Source organism: Chrysemys picta, chromosome 1 (genome assembly GCF_011386835.1).
Source record: "Chrysemys picta bellii isolate R12L10 chromosome 1, ASM1138683v2, whole genome shotgun sequence".
Lineage (NCBI taxonomy): Eukaryota > Metazoa > Chordata > Testudines > Emydidae > Chrysemys > Chrysemys picta.
In genome coordinates, this window is record NC_088791.1 from 123,304,947 (window position 1) to 123,330,617 (window position 25,671).

General features: G+C 42.7%; 1 protein-coding gene across 23 annotated transcripts in view; it reads left to right on the forward strand.

Moving 5' to 3' along the window:
* Positions 1–392: 392 nt before the first annotated feature.
* The window catches only part of PPFIBP1 (PPFIA binding protein 1), a 178,575-nt gene continuing 153,296 nt past the window's right edge, over positions 393–25,671 (forward strand). For 14 of the 23 annotated variants that reach the window (XM_065569219.1, XM_065569280.1, XM_008165937.4 and 11 more), the window contains exon 1: positions 415–589. The gene's annotated coding sequence lies outside the window, so the exon portion shown is untranslated. Of the gene's footprint in view, positions 590–25,671 lie in introns of all 23 variants that reach the window. The other 9 variants (XM_008165943.4, XM_065569233.1, XM_065569263.1 and 6 more) reach the window with 5 other exon arrangements.

The following is a 25,671-nucleotide window of genomic DNA, read 5'->3' on the forward strand; positions in this document are numbered from 1 at the left end:
GAGAGAGACGGTGTTGCAGCACTGGTATTGCTTTTTAGTGTATCCCAAGCTGGGTTTGTTTACACCTTCCTTTTGGGATCTGAGGTTAAGTAATAATAATAAACAATAGCTCTAATGAATAAAGTGCCCAACTTTTGCTTTCACAGAGCTTCATGAAATCACCGCCTCCCCTGCCAAGAGACACGGGGGAAATCGCATCCCCCCCCCCCCCCCAAAAAAAAAACCCACCCTTATTTCCAGCAGGACTCTCGCTCCAACCCTGGAATGCATAAAATGATCTGACTTGTTCTGAGTGACTGTTCCCGGCCCCAATCAGCTGGCGCGTGTGGGCTGCCGTTCCAGCCCCTCCCCGGCTCTCTGTGGCCCTTCCCCGCGGGGAGGGAGGTCTCTGGAACTGGAGTGACGTAAGCTCCCAGCTCAGTCCCTGCTTGGATTCCCCTGACATGGTGTGAGAGGCGGAGAGCGAGCCCAGGACGGGAAGAGGGGCGATCGATGGTTTACGAGGCTGCCTAGGGAGAAAGAGCCGCTCTCAGCCTGGGAGAAGGTGTAGCTGAACTTTGAGGAAGGGACTTGGCTGTTTTCCACCCAGGTAAGTGGGTCTGATTGCACTTCGGTGGAAGTCAGGGAAAGAGGGTGGTATTGCAACACCGTGCTGTCTGCAGCTGCTGTTCACGGGGCTCAGCTTCCCTCTGCAGCTCCTGCTCCTCCTTCCAAAACAAAACCAGTCACTTTTCCTTCTCTCTTGGCCTTTGGGTTTCCTTATTTTAACTCACTTTAAGCGCACGGCTGTTCAGTAACGGATCGTGCAAAGCTACCAGTGAAGGGGTGGTGAGAAAGTACCTAATTCAGTCTGTTTTATAACATTACGGTGTTTGTGTTTAATGGGACTGTTTCTGTGGAAGGTTTGTTTGCAGTAGTTGGAAGGATTTGGTGGGGTGGGGTGTGGGGGGGTAACAGAGTCTGAAGGAAAATGCAGGGAGCTTGCAGCCAGAAAAACAGGAGATGGTGTGTGAGAGAGAGTGTGTGTGCTTTGTAGTACATTTCAAATCTGGTGTTTGTAAGGATCTGTGTGTGTTTTAAATTGTTTCTCTCTCTGGAGAAATGGGGGAGGGAGGATTTCTTGAAAAAGAAAACCTGTTGCCTTCAGGTGCCATGAGTTTCTGGCTTCAGGCTCACACCATATTATGTGGAAAAGAGAACAGGAAGCATTGGTTGGTTATAATGCTGTCTCAAATAACATACTTAATTTGTTGCAATTTAGTGACTGAGACTCTGGTTCTCAATGAAATCATCTAATAGAAATAAAGTGTATTAGCATTGTGGGGTCTATCATCCCCCCCAAAAAAAGACTGCAGGTGATTTTTATGTAATTAAAAATCTGCACTCAATAAGTTATTTGCATTCTGTGGGAGGCTGTGTGAAATTCAGCTACATGTGTTAATTGCAAACCTGTCTCTAAAATCTAATGGAAAGCAGCCTCTTGGGGAAACATTTCAGTTGAATAGCACAGATATTCCTGCTCATCTCAGCCACTTCTCACCCTCCTCCCCTTAATTTTAACACAGGAACATTTTCTGTTGCTTTTAAAGTTCTGCTCTGCCTGGAAAATGAAGGGCTCATGTGAACATAGATGTCTTTATTTCCCTTCTTGCCTGTGAAACTGGAGGCCACAATAAAGTGAGGAGACTGTCTGGGTATTGCTTATTCATTGCAGCAAGACAAATCCACCTTTTGACTACTAAAATATGGTAAAGGTTGAGCTACCTGTGTCAGGTTGGTAGGTAATAAACTGTTCAAAATTTTTAAAAGCTACACCTTCCTGTGTTACTTCTACTTTGACGTTTATTTTAGAGATTGTATGGCCACTCGATGCGGGGAGGGAATAGCTTTCTCCCATCAACAGGCATTGTCTGTTTCTGGATCTTTAGCCAGGGTTTAACTGAAAGAGTCTAGGGTGATGAGTCATGTTTCCAATTCCAGTTTGCTTTCCTTAGTCCAAAGGAAACTAACCCCCTTTCCTCTCCACCTTGTGTCATCTCCACAAGGCAATGGGAGTCAGTTTCACTGTGAATAAACGGCTAGCTGACACTCAGACTCATGGCACTAGACTGGTGTATATCGAATGGTGGCATTGCCAGCCCCGCCGATGGGAATGAAAACTAGATGTGATTTGTGCTCCTCATCGGGGAATGTCTGTATTGGGAAAGTAAACAGGTGATGACAAAATTTAGACTACTGGACTCTTTGCTAACTGGCCACTTAATAGGCTTGAAAAATGAAGTTGATTAGAAGGGCTAAATTTAAACATGCCATACTTCTGTTACTGCAAAATACAGTGCATTATAGCAGGAGGGTTGAGGTTGAATCTGTGTTTGGGTTACCATACTGTGGGCACCAGAGTGTATTCTAGACAGTCACTAGCTACAAGCCATGGAGAGAGACCGCTTTTAGGAAAGTGGTGAGGAAAAGGTGTGCTTAGGTTTAAGCTCTAACAATTCCGGGATTTAGTAGGACTCTTCCAAATACAACCACTAAAATGCTAGGTGCACCTTGAATTAGCAATGTTTCCCTCTCCAGGGCCCGGTCTACGCACAGTTCTTGTAGAACTATTTTGGTTAAGCTTTTTTGCTAGAATATTTATACCAGAACAACCCCTGGCGTGGATGAAGCTATTCCAGTATAAAGATGCCTCTAACTGGTATAGCTTATTTACCTTCCCTTATGGCAATAGTTATGCTGGTGTAACTGTATCCACTCAAGGGGGATTTCAGAGTAGCAGCCGTGTTAGTCTGTATCCGCAAAAAGAACAGGAGTACTTGTGGCATCTTAGAGACTAACAAATTTATTAGAGCATAAGCATCCGAAGAAGTGGGCTGTAGTCCACGAAAGCTTATGCTCTAATAAATTTGTTAGTCTCTAAGGTGCCACAAGTACTCCTGTTCTTTTTTCAAGGGGGATTGTAACCCTTTGACTCTTAAACATAGATGCTTGTCTATGCACAAGAGTTGTATTGCTTGAACTATACCTATATAGATAACGTTCAGTTATTTTCGGAGCTTTCAAAGGCTTTGCTGGTTTGGTTTGGTTTGACCCCAGACAGGATTTCAGTAGTAAAATGTGTAAGTGGCTTGTTGGAGAGACAAAGGGGGTGAGTTAATATCTTTTATTGGGTCAACTTCTGTTGGTGAGTTGGTGCAATAAAAGATATTACCTCACCCACTTTGTCCCTCTGATATCCTGGGTCCCACACGGCTACAACTACACTGCATAAGTCATTCCTTGTGGCACATACTGAAATGGCAGCAGAGCTGAGCAAAACAAATATCTGCATTCCTCAAACTGAGTCCTCGAAGGGAAAATGTTCTTCATGCTTGTGTGATCAAATATCTGACAATAAAATGTCTTGGTGTGTCAAATCCAGATTTATTGCTTCTATTAAAGGCAAGAGTCAGAGTTTAAGAATTTACATTCCTGAAGAGCAAGTGTGACTTCTAATTGTTGGTAACATCGTAAGTGTAGATTTCAATAAAATCAGTAGCAAGGTAATCAGTGAGGCAGTGTTATAGCACTGCGTTAGGAACCAGGAGACCTGGGTTCTGTTCTTTGCTCTGATGCTGACTTGATGTATCAAGTCTTCTAAGCTCTGAGTGCCTCACTTTCCTCATGTCTGGACTGGGGATAATAATATCTACCTTGCAGAGATGTTGGGAGGCTTAGTCCATTAATGATGGTATCGTGCTTTAAGATCCTCTCCTGGAAACTGCTACAGAAGTGATATGTACTGCAAAGTGATGCTGATATGATAGCAAATATGTATTCTACTGTTCACTGATTAAGATTGGTGTTATCGGTCCTGGAATACGAAGTTTGTTACTTTTCTCCTCAAAGTCAATGGGAGTTACATGTGTTTATCTTGGAGCAGAGCTTGGCCTGGAGGGTGGCGATTCTCTAGTTTCAGTGGCGTCACGTCAGTTTTTGAAGCATGCTTCCTTTGAGCAAGGCACTGTTACGCTTAGCATCCATTAACCCTCTTACATGAATGACACGGATGGCCTGAGCCAGTGTTCAAATCCAGTGTATTCATAGCTGGATTTTTGGTTTGGTCCCATTTCTAGTTAGTGTTGCATTTAACTGCTGACTGAAGGATATTTAAGTGGGTCCATCCTGCCCACTGGTATTAAAAAAGAAATCCACATTCCTTTATTTAAAGTTCTGTGTGTTGTAGTAAGTCTGGTCAGTAATATAACTAGTTTACTGAATACCTGTGAAATTTAGGGGACGTACAGAGACAATTTATGCTCTATAAACAACTTGAAGTCAGTTACATGAGGTGTAAGTCAGCACTGAATTTGGTCCATTCTGCTACCTGGGCTGTCCTCTGCTCTGTGCCACAGGGGTATGGGGTGTTGGTAAGACTCCTTCCTTCCCAGCTCCACCCACCACCCCCATTCACTATTACCACTAAACTGCTCTGTAGCCCAAACGCATACCTCCCACTGGGAAGGATCTACATGGCAGAAGGTCTTTGGGATTCACATCTTCCATAGCGCATCCTGCCTGCACACTCAACCATTCCCTGCAGAGCTCAGCTTTATGCAAGGGGTCCATACCCCGCATGGCCCCTTGAGGCCCTGCTTCCCTCACCTGGTGCAGGGGAAATGCCTAAGTTCTACTACCAAGGGAAGCCTCTCCAACCACAGATTTTGCCCTTGATGTACACACCTGTTCCCTCCAAATTCTTGATCAAGACTCTCTCTCCCCCCCGCCCCGAGAATCCACCCTAGAGTTTACATAGAGCCCTTAGACGGTGAGCTGTTTGCAGAAGGGATTTTATCTCCTTATGTGTTTGTACAATGCCTAGAAAGGGATCTGGTTGGGAGAGGGGCATTTAGCTGCTACCACAGTAGAAATAGTTGTAGTCCAGTGCATGTTGGGACAGGAGAGAGGAGATAATGGAGTGCCATGTGAAGACTCCTGCAGTTCAGATATGGTCAGCAAAGCTTCCAGGTATGTACCTTGCTTTTGTCTCCATGGCTCTGTACCACTTGCAGAGCTGTCATCATGGAGATATGCATGTCAGCAGGACAGTGTACCCGAGACAGCCGCTTCTGTTGTTGAACTCATTATTTTCAGTCTTCAAAGAGAAATTCAAACTCTTCTGCAGCTGTAAAGCTACACAATTACTGTGTGACCTATTTCTAGCTTGCATGTTAAAAATCTGAATATGGAGAAGTTATTAAATATTCTAAGCTGATAAATTCTGACTGACTTTTTTGGAGGCCAGATTTACTGTATATTTCTGTGGTGAGGTTAATCTCAAATAGAGACCTGATGATGAGGATGATGTCCCCTAGCTCGCATATAAGCTCTTTTCAACCCTAAATCTCTTTAAGTGCCCTACAAAGGGGATCCGAATCACTATCCACACTTTTGAGATGGGGAAACTGTAGCCTAATAAAAAGAATTAACTCCAAACACCCTGGAATCTTTGCATATGTACAGTTAACAGTGACCTCCCCTAATAGCGGTTGCTCACTCTTACCAATCATTCATAGGTAGCGCGTGAGTCCTCTGTTTGGGGAGGCTCACACATGAGCGCTGGAAGCAACTGAGAAGTGGGGAGGAGCCACTGGTGCCTGGACTGTGGCCTTGCCCCCACTTTATCTCTTCCCCCTGAGGCCCCACCTGCTCACTTCTCTCCACCCCCTCCTCCAAGGACTTCCCACCCGCTGCTCGCTCCTATCTGCCTCCTTCCTGGAACAGGAGGGGCCACGGCCTCATCACTTTTTCCCGCCTTAGGTGAGCAAAGTGGGAGGAGGGGCTGGAGAGGAGTAAGCGGCGGGTGACGGGAGGCCTCAGGGGAAGAGGTGGAGTTGGGGCAGGAAGAGGCAGAGTGGGGGTGTTGTGGAGCATGGGCGGGCACATAGTCCAGGCGCCAGTGCTGGTTCTCCCCCTTCCCCCACACCTATGGAATTTTGCTTCTGGCGCTCCAAAGGTGGTGGCGGGCCGCCCGTGCAGTCATTTCATTAGTAAACTTTGCTCTGGCTCTGGGACCTAATCTTGACATGCCTTAGCAAGAGACAGTCTCTTCCCTAAGGAGCTTACAGTCTAGTAGGGTGACCAGACAGCAAGTGTGAAAAATCGGGACAGAGGGTGGGGGGCAGTAGGCGTCTACATAAGAAAATGCCTCAAATATCGGGACTGTCCCTATAAAATTGGGACATCTGGTCACCCTGCAGTCTAGGGGGAAGATATTCAAAGGCACAAAGGGGAGTTAGATGCCCAACTAAGTGTATGCCCACACTGTAATCACAGGGTATGCCTGCAGTTTCTGTAGACATACCTGAGCGAACTTTGATCTAGCTAGCTCAGGTACTGGAGCAGTGAAGCCTTGGCAGCATAGGCTTCAGCGCAGGCTAGACAGCTGAGTAATTACTCGGAGTTCTGGATGGCCTTGTATAGCCCATGCTGCTGCAGCTTCACTTCTCCAGTAGGCAGAGCAAAGCTAGTTAGATATGTGTACATGAGCTGCAATGACTCCCCCTTAGAAAGTGTCATCCCACCCTTTCCTCATAATCTTTTTAATAGAACTGGTCAATAATTATATTGCAACATCATTTAAAAATAAAAAAAATACTGAGCCTGATTCTCCTCCCACACCAGTTTTATACCTAACTCTGACTTCTGTGAGACCCAGGAATAACTCCACTGCTGTGAGAGGTGAATTGGGCCCCGCTCAGTTTTGAGATGAGTATCCAGTACTCTTGTATTAGGTAGGTGATCCGAAAACTGTGAAGAAACTGCTTAGAGCTATGTAAAGACAGTTTCAGAAATCAAGATAATATATAGCAAGTTTATCTTCAACATGCTTTACGAATGCTAATCTTCACAGCACCCTGTGAGAGAGGGTGAGTATTGTCCCTAAGAGGTATTTGTCTTGCCCAAGGTTTTGAAGGAGTGGGTATCAAATCTAGAATTAGAACTCAGTCCTCTTCTTGGAGCATTAAACTGTTTCTGTAGCCAATAGGTTACCTGGAAATATGAATGCTTCACTGTTGGGTAGGGGGGTGCACAGGAATTTAAATCTGACTGCTTTTGGAGGGGCATGTTAGAGCAGCAGCTGAGGGCCGGAGCAGCAGCTGGGGATGGGACCAGGGCTGGCACAGAAAAAAATATATTTTTAGACAAATATTGGGGATGGGGGGCTTGCTCCCCCCTTGTGCATGCTCCTGTTGTTGGGTTACATATCTATTACATATTTCGCTTCACAGTTGTTGTACAGCCAAGGCTTCAAATGATGATTACATCAAGTGAGGAAAACAATGGCTATATCAGTGGGATACTGTGTTTTCAGATCTTTCCTGTGGAGGTTGGCCTTGTTTATTTGTTTTTAAACAAAATATCCAGCCAGGGGATTAACTGTGAACATTTTCCAGGGTGCTGTGATTTATGCAGTCACTTTTCTGACTGAACAAGATGACTTGTAGTTTTGATTCAGATCAAACTAAGGATAGTGGCTCTCTCTGCTATTTTTCTAATTGTAGGGAACAAACTGTTCATTACCAGTATGGGGTTTATTATTTTTACTAAGGGTTGGAATTTTCTGTTAATAATCAGTCATCAGACTGGATTTGCAAACTCTTACCTGTGATGTGTGTTGTCCTTCCTATGAACTTATATGGTTTCCCCACGTTTGTTGCTTTTATTCCTTTCTATCTTTGTTGTGGACTGGAAAAATATGGTGGATAAAAGCTTGATTTTTGCAATGAATGTGTGCCTGGTTTTGTCAAAAGCCCAAACTAAACCAACCATGTAATAGAGCTGATTGTGCTGCATGGAAATGTTTAAATAACACACATTGCAGCCATGGCCTTTCTTAGGCCTCAGTCGTTCCCTCCTGCGTGGAAATAATTTGTGAGGGAAGGGGACAAGGTTGTGAAAACTTGGGTAAGGTTTGGCAAGGCTGGAGACCAAGCCCTTGATTAGCTGTGGAACTGTGAGAAATCGGGACTCAAACACCATGGATCCCACATCAAGATGTGCTGCTCCTCCACATTTCTCTCGTGGTGGAAAGAGTACTTCTGCAACTGAAGCAGCACTGCCTTGTGTGCCAGGCTCCAGTTAAACCCAGTGTTTCCTCTGAATGTGGAGGGAGTAACACTGCTTTAGTACTCCCTCAGCTTTAGGCAGAAATGGTCCTATCTAGGCAGGATATGCTGCATAGCGGCTGTTCCTCTCCTCCACTCCTGGCCTGCTCCACCTCTTCACCCCGCAAGCATTTTAATAGGGTGAATGTAAATGTATACCAGGGGTCGGCAACCTTTCAGAAGGGGTGTGCCGAGTCTTCATTAATTCACTCTAATTTAAGGTTTCGCGTGCCAGTAATACATTTTAACGTTTTTGGAAGGTCTCTTTCTAGAAGTCTATAATATATAACTAAACTATTGTTGTATGTAAAGTAAATAAGGTTTTTAAAATGTTTAAGAAGCTTCATTTAAAATTAAATTAAAATGCAGAGCCCCCCGGACCGGTGGCCAGGACCCAGGCAGTGAGAGTGCCACTGAAAATCAGCTCACGTGCCGCCTTTGGCACGCGTGCCATAGGTTGCCTACTGCTGATAAATACTCTAGGAATGAAGAATGTAGGCCATGCTTATGTGATGGGGGACTATCCTGTGAAGCAGTAACTGAAAAAGACTTGTGGTTTGTGGTGGATAATCCAGCTGAATGTGAGCTCCCAGTGCAATGCTGTGGTGAAGAAAGCTAATGCAGTCTTTGGATGTATAAACAAGGGAATCTCAAGTAGGCATAGAGAGGTTGTTTTACCTCTGTATTTGGCACTGGTGTGTGACCACTGCTGGAATAGTGTGTCCAGTTCTGGTGTCCACAATTCAAGAAGGATGTTGATAAATTGGAGAAGGTTCAGAGAAGAGCTGCAAGTATGATTAATGGCTTTGAAAATCTGCCTTCCCGTGATTGACTTAAGGAGCTTCATTGATTTATCTTAACAAAGAGAAGGTTAAGGGGCAACTTGATTACAATCAGTAAGTACCTACACGGGGAATAAATATTTAATGATTGGCTATATAATCTAGCAGAGAAAGGTAGAATATCATCCAAAGGCTGGAAATTGAAGGTAGACATTTTCAGACTGAAAATCAGGTGTAAAAATTTAATGGTGAGAGTAATTGACCATTGAAATAACTTACCAGTGGTGGATTCTCCATCACTGACCATTTTTAAATCATACCTAGATGTTTTTCTGAAAAATCTGCTCTAGGAATTATTTGGGGGGAATTTCTATGGCATATGTTAGACTAGAGGATCATTATTGTCCTTCTTGGCCTTGGAATCTGTAAGTATGAAAAGTCATCTCAAGTGCACAGAAAGTTTTATCTATGCAGACAGTGGAACATTCTCTTCCCTTGTACAGCTACCCACAACATTTTTCAAGACATTCCTACAGTTTTCTCTCTGCTGCACTGCAGAATGGAGAGGAACATACAGTAGGGGTTTGTGTTCTCTAGGGTTTATGTTAGAGTCCCTTTAATTTGAGGCCCGAGACATGAGTATGTGTGAATAGAAATGTTTGTGGTTTTCAGTTTCAGCACAAATGTACATTTAATACTTCCTCTTGTGTTGTGAACCCCAAATACAATTACAAAACATGTTAAGTCCTGGGAATCAGACAGTGAAAATAACTCTACGTGTAGATCCATTGTAGTTTCATTTTCTGTATCCCATCCAAAGTAAAAAGTAAAGTCCACCTAAAGAGACAGCCACAGCTTTTAACTGGGAAAGCAGCTTATTTAAGAGCCTAAATATAGATTTAAGTTTCTACTTAGTTAGAACTTTTTTGAGCTAACTGCATAAATGGTGGACAGACTGTTATATTTTTTAAAATGTTTTAATATTCTGAAGTGTTATTGATAAGAAATATGTTCTAGTAGTAGTAGTAATCCCCACAAACATCCTTGGGATGTAGATAAATATCATCCCCATTCATCACATGGAGAGAGGTAGGCAGGAAGTTTGAGTGACTTGTCCAAGACAGCTTCACAGCTTGTGTTAAACTCAGGACTTCCTGACTCCCAGTCCTCTGTTCAGACCACAAAACAGTGCTTCTCTAGCCAAGGCATTAGAGCCAGGACTAGAGCTAACTAAAGAGTTCCTGAGTGCCAGTGCTGTGACTTTTTAAAAAAATCTTGACATCTTTGTAACAGCAGATTGCATGGGTGGGTACATTAACAGTGACACCCATATGCTGGGCACGGTACTTCAGCCCTTACATGAGTGTTCTTATGGGAACAGTCCCATTGACTTTACTGAAACTTCTGATGGGAAGTTGTATGCTGATCTGTCTGTGTAGGTGTATGCTCGTCCCCCTTCATTGTTTGCTTATAAATCTTATTGGGGAGAGTAAGGTTCAGACTTGTGAACCATCTACTGCAGTACCTGAATTCCTTTATCATAGGACATAGAGGGGAATCTAATTATAGGACTTAAATTTTGTTTTAAAACATACTGATTTATGACAAGTAGTTATTTTCAAAGGCTTTTATGGCACCATATGAGACAGGTTTGAGAGAGCAGCTTTATTTGACTGTTTTTCATGAGAGAAGTGATTAAAATAACAGAGGGATGGAAAAGTCGGGCCATAAAATGGATGATGGGCTTTAGGGGGAGTTTATTTTGGCTAACTTTGTACTTGTTTAATGCCTGGTCATAAGTGTCTTACCTACAAATTGACTAGTCAATAACTGCCACTGAAAAACGTAGAACTTATATTTCAAATATAAAAATAGAATCCAAGTTCTCGTTACCAAAAGCTTATCAAACACTTTAATGTTTGGAAGGGGAATTGAAACTACTTAAGCTGGAGACCTGCAAAATAGCAAGATGATTCTTTTAAATTACTGTAACCAAAAAAACAAACAAACCAACCTCTTGTTTTCAAGGCCCTACCCTATAGTGCCTTGTCTGAATGACCGAAGGATAAAATTAAGACCACACATGCATTTACTAAATTAACAGGGTGGTGTTTTGGTACTAGCAGAAAAGGTGGCACTCTGCTGAGTCTGTGACAGCTTTACACATAGCTGCCCATCTGTTCTCTGTAGCATGCAAAGTCCTCTGAATTCTAATACTACACCAGTTACATGATTCAACTGTTCTGAATGGTTTTAATTTAAAACATCACTAGTATTAGGTGAGTTCAGCCAGAGTGCCTCGTTCAGAGATAATGCTGACTCTGCCTCCTTAATTAATTGTGCTGTACTCTTTTCCTTCCTGCAAAAAAATCCCCATTCAGCAGCACGAATCAAGAAAACTGGAACAATTCTCCCCCGTTGCACCCATGAATGCTGCAGAACCCTCAGAGTCAAATCCCATACCTGGTGTAGGCAGGTTCAGTTGAAGTCAATGGGAATTAAGCGTGTTTATCCCCAGGGATGATTTGGCCCTTTTGTTTCTTCTTCTTTGTATTACAGTAGCACCTATAAGCCAACTTTTGGACACTGTACAAACACACAGCCCATACCTCAAAGAGCGTACTATCTAAATAGACAAGGCGGACAATGGGTGAGAGAGGAAACAGCTGCAAAGAGAGGTGAAGGTCACACACAGGATCAGTGACAGAGCAGGAAATAGAGCCCAAGCCTCTTGGCTCCCAGTCCTGTGACTTACCCACTGGACTGCTGCTTCCTCCAAATGTCTTTGCTTTTGTCTGTCATCAGGAAAAATGGTCAGTTTCCTGAAAAGCGGCAGTTTGTATCATGAGTTGAATTTTCCTAAAGTTTAGAGGTGATCAGAAACCTGGGGTTTGGTTCAGGCTTTTTAAAAGGATCAGAATCACCCACAAAGTCTGGAGGTGCATTTCCCCGAAGTTTGGAAGTGTTCAGATCAGGGTTATACAACTCAGGTCTGTCTCTTGTAAATGTGAGTATATCTTGGCTAAACAGTTCCTGATGGTCAGGCAGAAATATCACTCTTCCACAGGGATTTGAAAGGGGGTGAGCATTAGCACAGATCAGTTGTTTAGGATGGCCCAGACCAAGGGGAGTTTGTAATAATATGCAATAAGATTAAGAAAAAGAAAACGTAGGTTCACCGGAGGCAGGAGACTTCTGAAAATGAGTAAGTAAAATTGACAGGTAAAGATGTGTGTAGGGCCAAATTAAGATCATGTGATATATGACTCAAAACAGGATTCTAATAATTGTCATTAATGCCTTCCCTGGGGAGCCTTTGCTGCTTAGACTGCATCTCAGGAAAGACTTCCTGCTGCTGAGAGACATGCTGTTGGACTTCTATAGAAATTACTCCAACAACCTATAGTTCAATAGAGAATCCATTTCTGCTGGAGAATCCTGTAGGCTGGTATTAAACGTTCTGTGGAAAGGTGGTTATTCACCATTACATTTCAAAGGACTCTTTCATAAGGGATGCTGACCGGGAGATGTACTGGATTAGCTTTAACTTATGTGATTTTTCTCATTATGTATGTTCATAGATGCCTCTCGTGTCTTGGATTTTTTGAGTCTGGATCTTCTGAATCTCAGATTACTACCCTAACCACTAGACTCTCTTGAGCAGATTTTAAAAAAATCCACCAACAACCACCAGGTATTTTCAGGGAACCTGTCCATTGTAGATAACTGGGGTGAGTTAGGCGCTCCAAATGCAATGGTGATGGGTGGGATATAAAAATCAAGTAGAACAGAATTGGGTAACTGGGATACCATGGCAATTTCCTCTATTTCTATCCCTAGTTGTACAGAATATAAGTCGGGGCATGATATGGCTCAGTAAGTGGTAGGTGCACTGAGATGCCTGGGTTAGCAAGCCATAGGAGTTAGTCCCTCCGTGCAGGAAGAAGGAAGGGCTAGCTGGGAAAGCCCTGTTCTGCTGGACTCTAGTCTGCCTGCCTGCACAAAACCATCCTTTTGCTGAATTCCATTTTAAAATTGGGACAAAGGAAACTTTTTGAATTCTTAATGGAAATCTCCGTGGAAAGTTTTCATTTTGACGGGGCCCTGAAAAGCCAGTCAGTTGGATTTCCAAAGCCTGTGGTATTTGTGTCGCACCCAACTGAGGTTCATTTAACCTGTCACAGCACCTTATTTGTTTAAAGAAACATCCGGGAAGGTTTGGAAATATTTCCTGGCTAAGCTCATGTAGATAGGTTTCCAACATTCTCTTTTAATTATTTCAGTAGATGTGCTTCAGTCATCCAATGGGCCTATTTTTCTTGCTGTGTTCAGGGCTGAGGCCGGCATTTGCTATGGGGTAAAGGTAGAGGGAATTTTCGAGGTGTCACGCAAGTGGAGGAGGACATGTGTTTCTACCCACCATCCTTCTGGCTACAGTTACTTTCTTTTGGTCTACACCCTGTTGGCAACCACATACATAAAACCCATAGCTTCTAGCTGAAAGCATCTTCTAGGGGTCAGTATGGGCTGGTTATAATAATGGGAGAAGCTGTAGGGTCAGCATTTTTAACACTGTCATCTAAGTCTGCTCTTGATACTGGTAAAAACATCGGTATCCTGTCTACACTACCGTGTACACTCCCACTAGATCTAATTCATTACAGCATAAAAAAGCCCGAAGGTGATAATGCCACTCTAACGGTATGTAGGTGGAGCCTACGCCAAAGGAAGGGGTTTTTCTGTTGGTATAGGAATACCACTTTCCCAGATTAGTTATGTTGACAACAAGGATGTAAATATCTGTTAAAGTTAATGGGTTAAACAATAAAATTGTTTAACCGGTTAACCGTTAACCAAGGTCGCTCCAGCAGGCTGGTGTGGGGTGGCAGGAGCTGGGGTCCCACTGGGCCAGCCGGGGTTGGGGTCCCACCACGGCTGCAGTCCTCCTGGGGCTGCAGTCCTGGGGTCCCGCCTGCCCTCCAGGCCCGGTGTGGCTGGCCGCCGGGATAAACGGTTAAGGTCCAGTTAACGGTAAGCCTCATGCTTACCGGTTAACCAATTAACCTTCTACATCCCTAGTTGACAGGAGCTCTGAGGGCTATGTCAGCATAGTTGTGTTGGTTTGGGGCGGGGGGGAGGAAGAGGGGGAGGTTTCACACACCTGACAGACATAGCTATGCTGCTGTAACTCTAAAGTGTGTAGACCAAGTCTAGGCAACTTTCTGGGGGAGCTTAAAACTGATTGATCCATTTCTCCCTTTTGTCCCCCTCCTACGTCTCACTGCCCCAGTGGAAGCAAAGAAAGTAACATTGATGATACATCCACCTCGCCACCTTCAGGGTTCTTTCGGTTACTTAAAAAGTGTGTTATAAGTGAATTTAACCTTAACAGTGAAGATGTCACTGCACAGTTTCTTGTTCACCATTCCTCTGTCAGTTGCATGGCTGGCTTTGCTTCAGATTGTTCATGCAACACAGAGATAAAAAAACAAATGATGTCGTCCTAAGGGTGGTGCAAGTAAACTTCCTGCTTGTTTTAGTGAATTGTTCCACAGAGATAATTCTGTGGGTTTAACTCTATTGCTGTGATTAATTTATTCTGAAATTAATTTTTAAAAATATTTTGGTAAGTGAGAGAAATGTGTGTTGTTGTTGTTGTTGTTTGTTTTTTTTTAATAGAAGGTTAAAAAAAAATCTTACTAGATTTCACTGTATCTTTAGAATGAGATCTGAATCCCTAATTTTTGCATAGCTTTATCCACATGGCAGAGAGTAAGGGCGTATACGTGGAAAAGTCTTATAATTGCTTGTCATGCTGGTTGGTCATAACACAAGGTAGAAAGAGACCCTTCTATACTAAAGCTGAGGCTGAGGTGTGCATATGATAGAAGGGATGCCAGCGTTCTCCTAGGGTGACTTCAGACAGCATGATCAAAATTGATAACTGACAGTCAGATTGCTGTATAGCCTGTAAAAGTAACTATAGTTTAGCTGTTAGAAGGGAGGGTTAAGAGCAGAGTGGCTCAGCTCAGCTGATAATCCATCACTAGGCTGTAACGCATGGGGAAAGTAGAAACAACTTAAGGAGGAATCTTCTTATCTACTATGCCAAGGTCTATGAACTTGTTGCTATTCTAGGTAAGATTTCTAACTTAACCATTCAGAGGCATCCATGCCAGATACTGGGCAGCTGTTGGCTCTAGGCAGAAGCTTATTTGTAGTGGCAATCATGGAAACTTCCCCTAGTGACTTGGTTCTACATATTCTATAACTTGCCAGCTATTAAATGTATTTTCCTTCCCTCTTCTGTAGTTTGCATTGCAGTTGCTAAGTATGTTGAAAGTGGAGTTCCACGCTAACATGAGCAATGCTGCTAGAACAGAGCCCCTGCAGGAATCCAGAGCACCACCCGTCAGACCAGCGCTATGGCTACTAGCGTGGTTGGCAGTTGTATTGCATGAACCCAGAGACCCTCTCCTTCTGGACAAGGTGTATGCCACAGCTCTGGCTGGAACTGGCAGCTAGACATGTTGTTTTGGACACAGGTGGGAGGTTATCCCCCTCTCCCCTCTGTGTTGTACAGGCATGGGGCTTAGAGGCAGTAAACAAGGCTTGTTGGAGACGGAAGAAGAGCTGGAAGCTGGCTGTGCTAACAGCTTTATTGCATTTATGTGACAGTTCCATGCTAATAGCAGGTTGAGTTACTAGCATGGAACTCCTGTGATTATAGATCCAACCCCCTTCAGCCCACATCTTTGAGGCCTTTTGGGGTTTAAACATTCTCCTTCCATTCCCCCTCTTCTTAGGAATTTTACAACTAAATCAACTCGCTGTGGGTAGTTATGACAATAGGAATGAAAAACAGAATTGGCTCCACTATGATATGAAAAGTACTTTTGAAATATCTATGGAAGAGATGGTACCACACAATTATCCCTTACATTCCTTCAGGACATACTTGAAATTATTTGCATTAGTTAAGCAATTATTGCAAGTTTGTGCAATAAACATGTTCGCTTATTGTAGTAACTTCTCTCTCTTCAATTCTGTACTGCAAAAAAAAAAACAAAAGCATCATTGCAAATAATAGGATAATGGATCTCAATTCTTGGTAGATGACCTACTCCTGTTAGACTAAACCAGGATTATCAATCTGGTAATGCTCATATTTCAGTCAAGGTCTGAAAAGATCTTAAAGCCCTTCATTATGCCTTACAGTGCACATAACTGGGTGCCAGTTAATTTTGTGGCAAACTGATTGAATTATTCCTGTTTGAACAGTTCCCAGCATGTGAGCTTTAGTACTGTTTAACTTGTGCATCATGTCTAATTTTAGTTAGTCTCTCAAGCTGCAATGAGTGAGATGAAAGTAAATTATTCCTAGTTTGAAACCTCACACTAATGCTAAGGTATTTGCACTAATTTGTGATGAAATCATTGCAGAAGCATAGCAAGCAATAGACTGCGATGGGCACATTTGATAAATACCCCAAAATAAATCTCTGACCCGGATTGTTTCAGTTAGAAGGCTGTATTTAGAATTTTGTCCAGCTGTTTTGCATTGCTCTGAAAGGTCATCTTGCTCTCAGTGAAATATAGTACCAGTGTGTGTGTATATAGGCAGAACAAAACACACATGTGGACCCTATTTGTGCCCTTATTTGTACCAATGTTATTCCATTCACCTCACTGGGATTGCATAGATGTAACCGAATAGATAGAGGAGACTATCTTATTGTTAGATTTATGTAAAGGCAAACTCTGAGAACTATTGCTTATGTTTCTGAAAGAGCATTCATAGGCTTCACTGTGCTTCCAATAAACTTTTTATCACGTAGTTTAATATATACTAAAATAAGCACATAACATTTTCTTGGGATATTACGTTCAACCCAGTTAATATGGTCATTGGTGTACCTATCTGTGGTGGTACAATCTATGTATTTAAAAACAAAATTATTTAGTTTAAGGTAGACCTACTCTGTTTTTATTTTTACACACACACACACACACACACACACACACACACACACCTCCTGGAGGAGGGAGAATAGTAAGCTTCAATTTATAAGAATGCTTTTCATTAAGAAATTGAGGCATTTTGGGATCTCTTTTCTGTAAGGAAACACTTCTATGCAACTGCCTATTGGGAGAAATGTGGCACTTGGTGGTAAATGTTAGGTGGTCACTATGTATATACCGAAACTGGAATTTTGATGTGATGGTGCAGTTAAAATCCCTATTCTCCCAAAATGTGCCATGTTATCTTTCAGTGACCACCAGCGGGTAGGGTCTGGGTTTTCTATCTTATCTTCTTAGCTGTTAGATGGAGATTCATTTCCTCAGTGATTGTATCTTACACCTTATTAATGCAGCTGGTGTAGAACATGCACTTAGGGTTAACATGGGGCTGTTGCCTGAGTAATAGCTGCAGGATTTGTTCTTTAACAGTTAAAAAACTGGAAAGAGACAGATCTGGCATGTCCTGATGTCCTGCTCTTTTTTTCTTTTGAACGTCACGTTTGAACTTCTGGCTTTAGTCGCACTGAAGAGTACCTTGTTCCACTGAAATCGTAGGTTGTTAAGGTGCTACTCAACACGAGTAAAGGTATAAAAACCTGGCATTTGTAGTGTAAGCTTTTCAGGAACTGAATGAAGGTTGAAATCCTGGACTGGTCAAAGCCGATGGAAGTTTTGCTATTGATTTCATAGGTCCTGGATTTCACCTGCTATCTTCTTTGTCTAAAACACCATGGACGTTTGTGGTGATAGAGCCAATGATGTCATCATTTAATACATCTAGTCTGAAATAGCCCACATTTATTAATTTTTAGGGCACACCGCAAAAGCCACTTATTAGGGCTTCTGATGTGAGCTGGGAGCTTGGGGCATTGGGTGAAGCGTGATGGAGTTTGCTGCTGTGTTTGCTGGTTGGTTTTCTGATTATTCTGTGATGTTGGGCTGCTGGGGGATATTTTAATTGATTGTAAGTGTAGTTGTCAGGGCACCTAGAGCTTGTACACAGGCACTATTTGTATGTCTTTTAAATAAATGAGTGTTTTCTTGAAGTATGCATATGATGATGCACTGCTGTAAGTCATTGCTCAGTATTGTGCGTGTGGAAAATTTGTAATTTTAAGAAATAACCTAAAGTCTGGTGATTACTAGACTTGTGGGAGAAGAATTTGACCTTGGAAAATTACTCAGTATCCCGTAACAGCGAGACTAGTGAATTACGGAACCGAAGTTTTGAAATCCAGTTCCTCCCATTCCCCTCTCCTCTCACTAGCAAAGCTCTGCTCCACATCCTTGTTATCTTGTGCCTGCTTTGCTGTAACCTGGTCCTCTCTCCTCTGCTTGCCTCTCCCCATTCCAGTCCATTCAGTATGCTCCAGCTAAAATGCTCTCCCCTATTCCCTGCCTACCATTCTGATTGTTACCCACCCCCACAGAAACCCTTCCCTGGCTTTCGATTTCATTTTACTTCAAGTTCAGAGGCGCTGCACAGTGAGACCTCTGTCTACATCTCTGCCCTAGTTTCCTACCATTCTTTGCCAACTTCACCTGCTTTATCAAACCCATAGTCTCCTCCCATTCACATTGTGGCACTCCCACTTCCCCCTCTCCCCCCTAACCATTTCCTACATCTGGGACAGACTCTTACCTTCTTTACATCCTAGGGTGACCAGACAGCAAGGGTGAAAAATCAGGAGGGGGGTGGGGAGTAATAGGAGCCTATATAAGAGAAAGACCCCAAAATTGGGACTGTCTCTATAAAATCGGGACATCTGGTCACCGTATTACATCCCTTCAAAAATCTGATTAGTTGCCTCCTCTTTGCCATCCACCCCTGCTCTGATGCATATTCTATCCTGTGTAGGTTCTTATCCTGTGCTCATCACTGTAGTATCTGAACACCTTCCAGTAGTGCATTGTAACGTGACTTACTGCCTACTACTTAATCTCAGTCTCTTTACAATATAAATTTAAAGTATTTGTTTTTTTTAAGTCAAACTCTGAATTAAGAAGACAAATATACAACCCATCCCAAACAATTTATGTTGTGGCCCTTTTTGTGTAACTGTTGTCTGGTTTAGACTGAAAACTCTCTGGAGCAGAGGCCTTGTGTTGTATATCTAAAGCCCCATACGTGCTAACAGCACTGTATAAACATTAAACAGTAAAGTAAAAAGACAGGGAGAGGCTCTCCAAGTTTCTAGCAGAACTGATGGATAACCACATGTCAGGTTAAGTCGAATTTCCATTATTTATTGCATGGTAGATCCAGCATTCTAGTACACATTTACCATGTTGCATAGTTTAAAGTATATGAAAAACGAGGAAAAGTGAGTTCTTTTCTTTTCCAAAAGTTGGCCAAGTCTGATTGGCCTTTATGAAGTTTTGAGACAAGCCAGCACACAAAGTTGATTGTGTAGGCGTTATGAGTAAAGAGATTAGGTGAACTACTTTACTTCAACTACTCTAGTTTAAAAAAATAAAAAAGCAACACCCTACTTCATTGTACCCATAATCCTCCTCTCTTAGACAACTAAACAAATCCTCCTCTCTTAGACAACTAAACAAAATAAGGCCTGAATAAAACCCCTGCATATGAACACTCCCTTTCCTGGTGCCTGGGAGGTTCAACTCTGATCTGAATTTAAAGGCTCAAGCCAACTCTAAAGTGGGGGCTGGAGGGGAAGTGAAGTAGGGTTGCTAGTGCAGGCCTGCCGGAAACTCTTATTGGTTAGAAATAACCCACATGTGCCACAGGATACACAGCTGGCTTTTCGGAAACTCGTGTTCCTCCGCATGCGCTACAGTATTAGAGGATGAGGAAGAAATGTGAAAACCAGAAAAATGGGTGGGTCCTGGAGAAGATGGGCAAGGTTCTGATTTCTTTGTGATGCTCAGGGTGAGCCAAAGGGCCAGATTCTGGCTGTAAGGAGCCAGTCGAGAATTCTCCTGGCAGAAGGAGGGGAACTCTCCGCTGGTGTAAGGCTGGTGAAGCCAGCTCCTGTGCCAGCTGCCTCCCTCTCCCCCACCAGCATTAGGGGAAGGGGAGAAGGTCAACGCGGCAGAGCAGAACCCTCCATGTGGTAAAGACTCACCTGTGGCGCAAGTGAGTGCGGCCTCATGGCCAACCTAATGCACACTGGGGCCAGTATAAAAATATAAACCAACCCAAGGATCAGGGAGACGCAACCCACATTGCGAGCTCGGACATGGGCAATTCTGTCCCAGTGCTGGGATCTCAAAGTGGGCAGGGTTAGGCCTGGCCAGCAATGAGGTATTCATTGGAGGTTTCCCATCTCGATGCCAGAGGAAGTGGCGGTAGCCAGTCACTAGGTAGCACTTTCCCCTATGAGCCTGTATTAAATCATTACCCAAAAATTGTGTAATGGGGCACTGTGGTGCTTGTAGCCAAATCTTTCAGACGAAACACATTTATGCTATTAGGCCTACGAAGCCTAATGTTAATAACCCTTTATAAAGCCATAACTCAGCCCATGTGAATTATTAACCAAAGAGACGACATCATCATCTTGTTGAAACCCTTGTTTTCCCTTGCCTCTACCCCCCAGAGGTCACTATACAATGTCATGTCTTCATTTAGACCCCAGTCCTGCAAGTTTATTACATTCAGGTCGAGCCCCACCGAAGTCAGCTTGCAGAACCTTTGATATAAGCAGTTTGGGCAGAGGTGTTTTTAACTCTTGCCAGTAGAGCATTGGGGACGTTTATGCTGCCACAGATGTAACACGGAGGTCCCCTCAATGGGAAGAAGAGCAGGCCCATGTCTCCCAACATCAATCTGTAAAGTGCAGCATTTACACAGAATAGTCCCTCTGTTTAGATGAATTAATCCCATGTCCCCATTTCTGTCAATGTATGTCAATGTACTGCATGCTGTTTATGCCCTCATATGAATCCAGTGGGAGTCGAGAGCCCAAGTTAATACATAAATCTGGTGTTTTATAAGGCCAGATGAGATGGTGTGCCTGAAAGGTACAGAAGAATATACCACTTTTAGTTGTTATGAAGCTTTTCCAAGGAGACTGTCCCCCCGTCTGTACATCATTGGCTTGGTGCCTATAGCATTTCAGATATTCCGGATTGGGACCTGTGTTAACTCGTGTTGCTGCTAGGTTGGTTGTTCCCCGTCGCCCACCCAAGCAAAACCCAGGGGGAGGCTGTATAACCAGGGCTTGAACTGAGTCTGTGATGTTATTTAACTTAACATTTAGTTGAATGTAGGGTGAGCACAAAAATTTGTCCTGGGTATAACTTGGCCCCAGTCTGAAACATAACGAGCATGTTCTTAGCTGAAGCAGAGTTTGGTTTTGTTCAATAAAATTGTTTCAGTTCTTCTCTTCTCCAAAATTAGACAGTGTCTAATGTACTGTATGCTGGGTAACAACAGAAGAAGACTTTATACTTGTAAATCTAATCTGATTCTCCATTGAGGGAACTATTTACAGAGATACTGCATTTAGCATTCTAGCCATGTGCACAGAGACTGACTTCCTGGTGTTAACGTCAAACTCTTCTCTCCTGCAACTTGTTCCATGTAGATTGCTCCCATATATGATGTTAAAAAAAAAAAAAATGAAATAAAAAATGCTGTTCCTTTCTGCTTGTTTTGTCACTGTCCATCGTTTGGTCATTTCACTGTCTTGCAGTATAAGGCTCGGGTCCTACATCCAACTGGAGCGCTACTGAAATCGGTGCTGGGGTTCTGTGCAGGTAGAGAGGGCAGCCCTTATGGACTACATTGTAGAATGAGGCCTAGGGTTTTTAGATCATAGTTGTCACACTTGTATCCTAGGTCTTATCCCCTTGACACCCCCCCCCCCCCCACACACACACAGAATACAAAGCGTAGAGTACTCATTTAATTTTTGATTACAAATATTTGCACTGTAAAAAAAGTGCAATCTACAAGTCGAAGCATGAAGGGGCACAAGAATGTTTAGCATATCTGGCACGTAAATACCTTGCAATGCTGGCTACAACAGTGTCATGTGAATGCCTGTTCTCACATTCATGTGACATTGTAAATAAGCAGGGCAGTGTTATCTCCCGTAAATGTAAACAAACTTGTTTCTCTTAGCGATTGGCTGAACAAGTAGGAGGACTGAGTGGACTTGTAGGCTCTAAGGTTTTACATTGTTTTGTATTTTGAGTGCAGTTATATAACAAAAAATAATTCTACATTTGTTAGTTACACTTTCATGATAAAGAGATTGCACTACAGAACTTGTATGAGGTAAATAGAAAAATACTATTTCTTTTGTTTATCTTTTCTACAGTGCAAATATTTGTAATAAAAAATAATAAAATGAGCACTCTATGCTTTGTTCTGAGTTGTAACTGAAATAATTATATTTGAAAATATAGCAAAACATCCAAATATTTATAATAAATTTCAATTGGTATTCTATTGTCTAACAGAACGATTAAAACTACAGTTAATCATGATTAATTTTTTGCATAGTGTAGACTGCGCATAGACTGTCGGTCCTTCATCAGTTGAGAATGAGCCGATCACAACACATCTTCCAATTGTCTCTCGCTGTGGCCTCTTTCGCCAGGCTTGTCCATATCTCCTTGTTAGGAAATCACCCCACCTCTTTGGAGGCCGACCGTGTGGCCGTTTCTGTTCAATCTTTGTCAGCGACCATGTTTCGCTGCTATATAACATCGCTGGAAGCATGGTCGAGTTGAAAAGATTTGCATGAGTTGTTTTGTTGATCTTTCCTTGGAGGATGTCCCTGATGTCATTGAATGCGCACCATCCAGCTTTTTTTCTGCGTGACAGTTTGCCTTTCTGATCGTGGCGCATGTTGACTTCCTGGCATAAATAAACATATTTATCAGCCTCTTGGCTCTGCTCTCCTCCCAAGAGTTATTTGGGTTCTTGGCAGAACATCTGATCTCATGTATTTAGTTTTCGACTGATTCATTTTTAATCTGACTTGACTACTTTTCATGTTCAGTTCTTTAAGCATTCTTTCAAGCTGGGCTGTATTTTCGGCTATCAGCACTATATCATCTGCGAACCTGAGATGGTTTAACTGCTCGCCATTGATATTAATCCCACCTTTCAATTCTGCTCATCGAAAAACCAATTCAAGACAGGTTGTGAATAATTTTCGTGAAATTGTATCTCCTTGTTTCACACCATTCTCGATGGGGATTTGGAGGGGAGTATCAAACAGAGATATGCCCATGCTGCAGCCAGAGTTCGCTTCCTTTTGTAATGTGATATATTTCACGCTGATGCCCTGTTCTGAAAGAGCTTCAAGAACGGCATTAGTCTCTACACTGTCGAACGCCTTCTTGTAGTCCATGAAGGCAATGCACAAAGGGAACTTATATTCCCTTGAATGCTCTAGTAGTTGGTTTAGAGAGAAGAGGTGGTATATCGTGCTATAATTCCTTCAAAAGCCGGCCTGCTCTCTAGGTTGCTGTTCATCCAGGTTTCACGATAGTCAATTTGTTGTTATTTTAGTGAACAATTTATAGATATGCAAAAGCAGGCAGATTGGGCGATAGTTCTTTAGATTTTCTTGATTGCCTTTCTTATGCAACAGGATGGTATTGGACTCTTTCCATCTGGACGGTATCTTCTGGATTTCCAGGTATCGGCTGAACCTTTGGGCGAGAGCTTTCCAAAGTTCCTGACCTCCCGCCTTAAGCACTTTTGCTGTCAGACCATCCTTACCTGGAGCCTTCCCCTCTTTCATTTGATGGACTGCATGGCGGACTTCACTAATGAGAACCGGGAGTATGTGTTCATCGGTTTGTTGAAGTGATGGGATTGGGACATCTATATGGGATGCAAACAGCTGGGTATAGAAATCCCTGCAGATTGCCTCCATCTCTGTTTGATCGGTTACTGATTCTCTGTCCCTGTTCTTCAAAGCCGATAATGATGACCTGTACAATGCCAGTTCCTGTTTGCATTTTTTGAGACTTTAGGAGCTTTTCGGTTTGAAATTTCTCGAAGTCTTCCTTCAACTTCATTCGTATGAGCTTGCAGAGAAGGGAGTACTCAAGCCTATTCATTTTTTAATTGAGTTAATTTTGTTTTCAGTTACTTGCTTGAGTTAACTGCCATTGGCAGCCCTAAAAAATTTATTTCTATATTTTGGTTAAAAAAAAAAAAAAGTAAACTATCTTATTTCCGTGGATTGATCCACCAGTGTCCGAATAGTTATGAAAAATGGAAAACTATCAGACAAGGCAATAATGGAAAAAAAGACTTGATACCTGCCAGATTTGTTACTGTCTTTCAGATGAGTGAAATCTGAGGTCTTAGCCACTTGTAATCATTAAAAATCTCACTGCTTTTAACAAGAGTAGGGTTATTACCCACGTTTCCTGGCTAAATTCCAGCTCAGCGTATGTCTTCACTTCAGAGTTAATTTGAGTTTTCTACACTTGTTACTCCTCTTGAATTAGCCTAGCTCTCCTGAGAGAGGCCACACTGTGACATAACACTTGAGTCGCTTGGTCCACACTGGCCCTGCACTCACTCATGCACAGTGCTAAGGCCGTTGGGCCATATCCCATGATTTTTAGTGCTGCAGTAAGATGAGCTGCTCTATGCATCCTTTCGTGTGATATTGTGGGAGAATTTGTCTATCTTTTCTGGGCACGTGGGGGGGACTGTGAGGAGACTTTGGAGGACTAGCAGCTCTCAAGTGGCAATAGCCTGTGTCTGTGCTGCAGAATGGTTTGTGTTAGCAGCTGACAAGTTGCACTAACTTGAGCTTTATTTTTAGCCTATGCCCTTGACAAGCCAGCCATCTTGATTTAAAAGCACCACCACTCTTGAGTTCAGCGGTTTTGTGTGTGGATGGGAGTTAAGTTAGGGGCAACACTCGAGTTACAATTTTGCAGCAAGGCCAAGCCCTCAGTTCATTAGTCTGTTTATCTAAATCTTACAGCAATTTAATGTTTCATCATTCTCTTATCTATCATAGTGTTTTGTTGTACAGTGTAACAGTTGCTCTGTGTCACTCTAGAAATGGTTGCATTTCAGTAATGCATTAAGTGATCTCTGGGTAGTTTATATTATAAAATGTATTATCCTATAGCTTCTTGTATCATTCTTTTTTTTTTATAGCTGGAATATGCTAGAACATAATTTGGTTCAATCTTTGACAACACTACTGTGTGAGGTAGAGAGAGAGAGAGTAGTAGAATCGACTCAGTTTTCTTTTTTACTTTGTGCCTGTACAAATGCTCTTTTTTCTTTACTCCCCCCACCCCTCCTTGCCCATCTTGAATTCCAGTCCATTTTACTTTGATCTGCATCTGTCCCTGGCTCTGGATGGGAAGTGGTTGGAGCATGGGGTTGGTATTCAGGACCCCTGGGTTCTATCCCTGGCTTTGAGAGCGGAATGGGATCTGGTGGGTTAGAGGGAGAGAGGGGTTGGGAATCAGGGCTCCTGGGTTCCGTCTCCAGCTTTGGGAGAGGAGGGTGGAATCCCACCATCAGCTTGCTTGAGAAACAGTGACACTGAGATTCTAAATCATGATTCCACTGAGAAGTTTGATCATCTGCCACTTTTTTTTTTTTTTGTAAACTGTTTTGCAGATTGGTGGTGTCCTTTTTTATGGAGCAGGAGTAATCACTCAAATGAGATTTGTCTCTGTACATTCAAACAAAATACATTTCAAAGTGCAGTACTCTGCTTTACTACACAGTTTATGCAGAGTCTGGGTGTAAT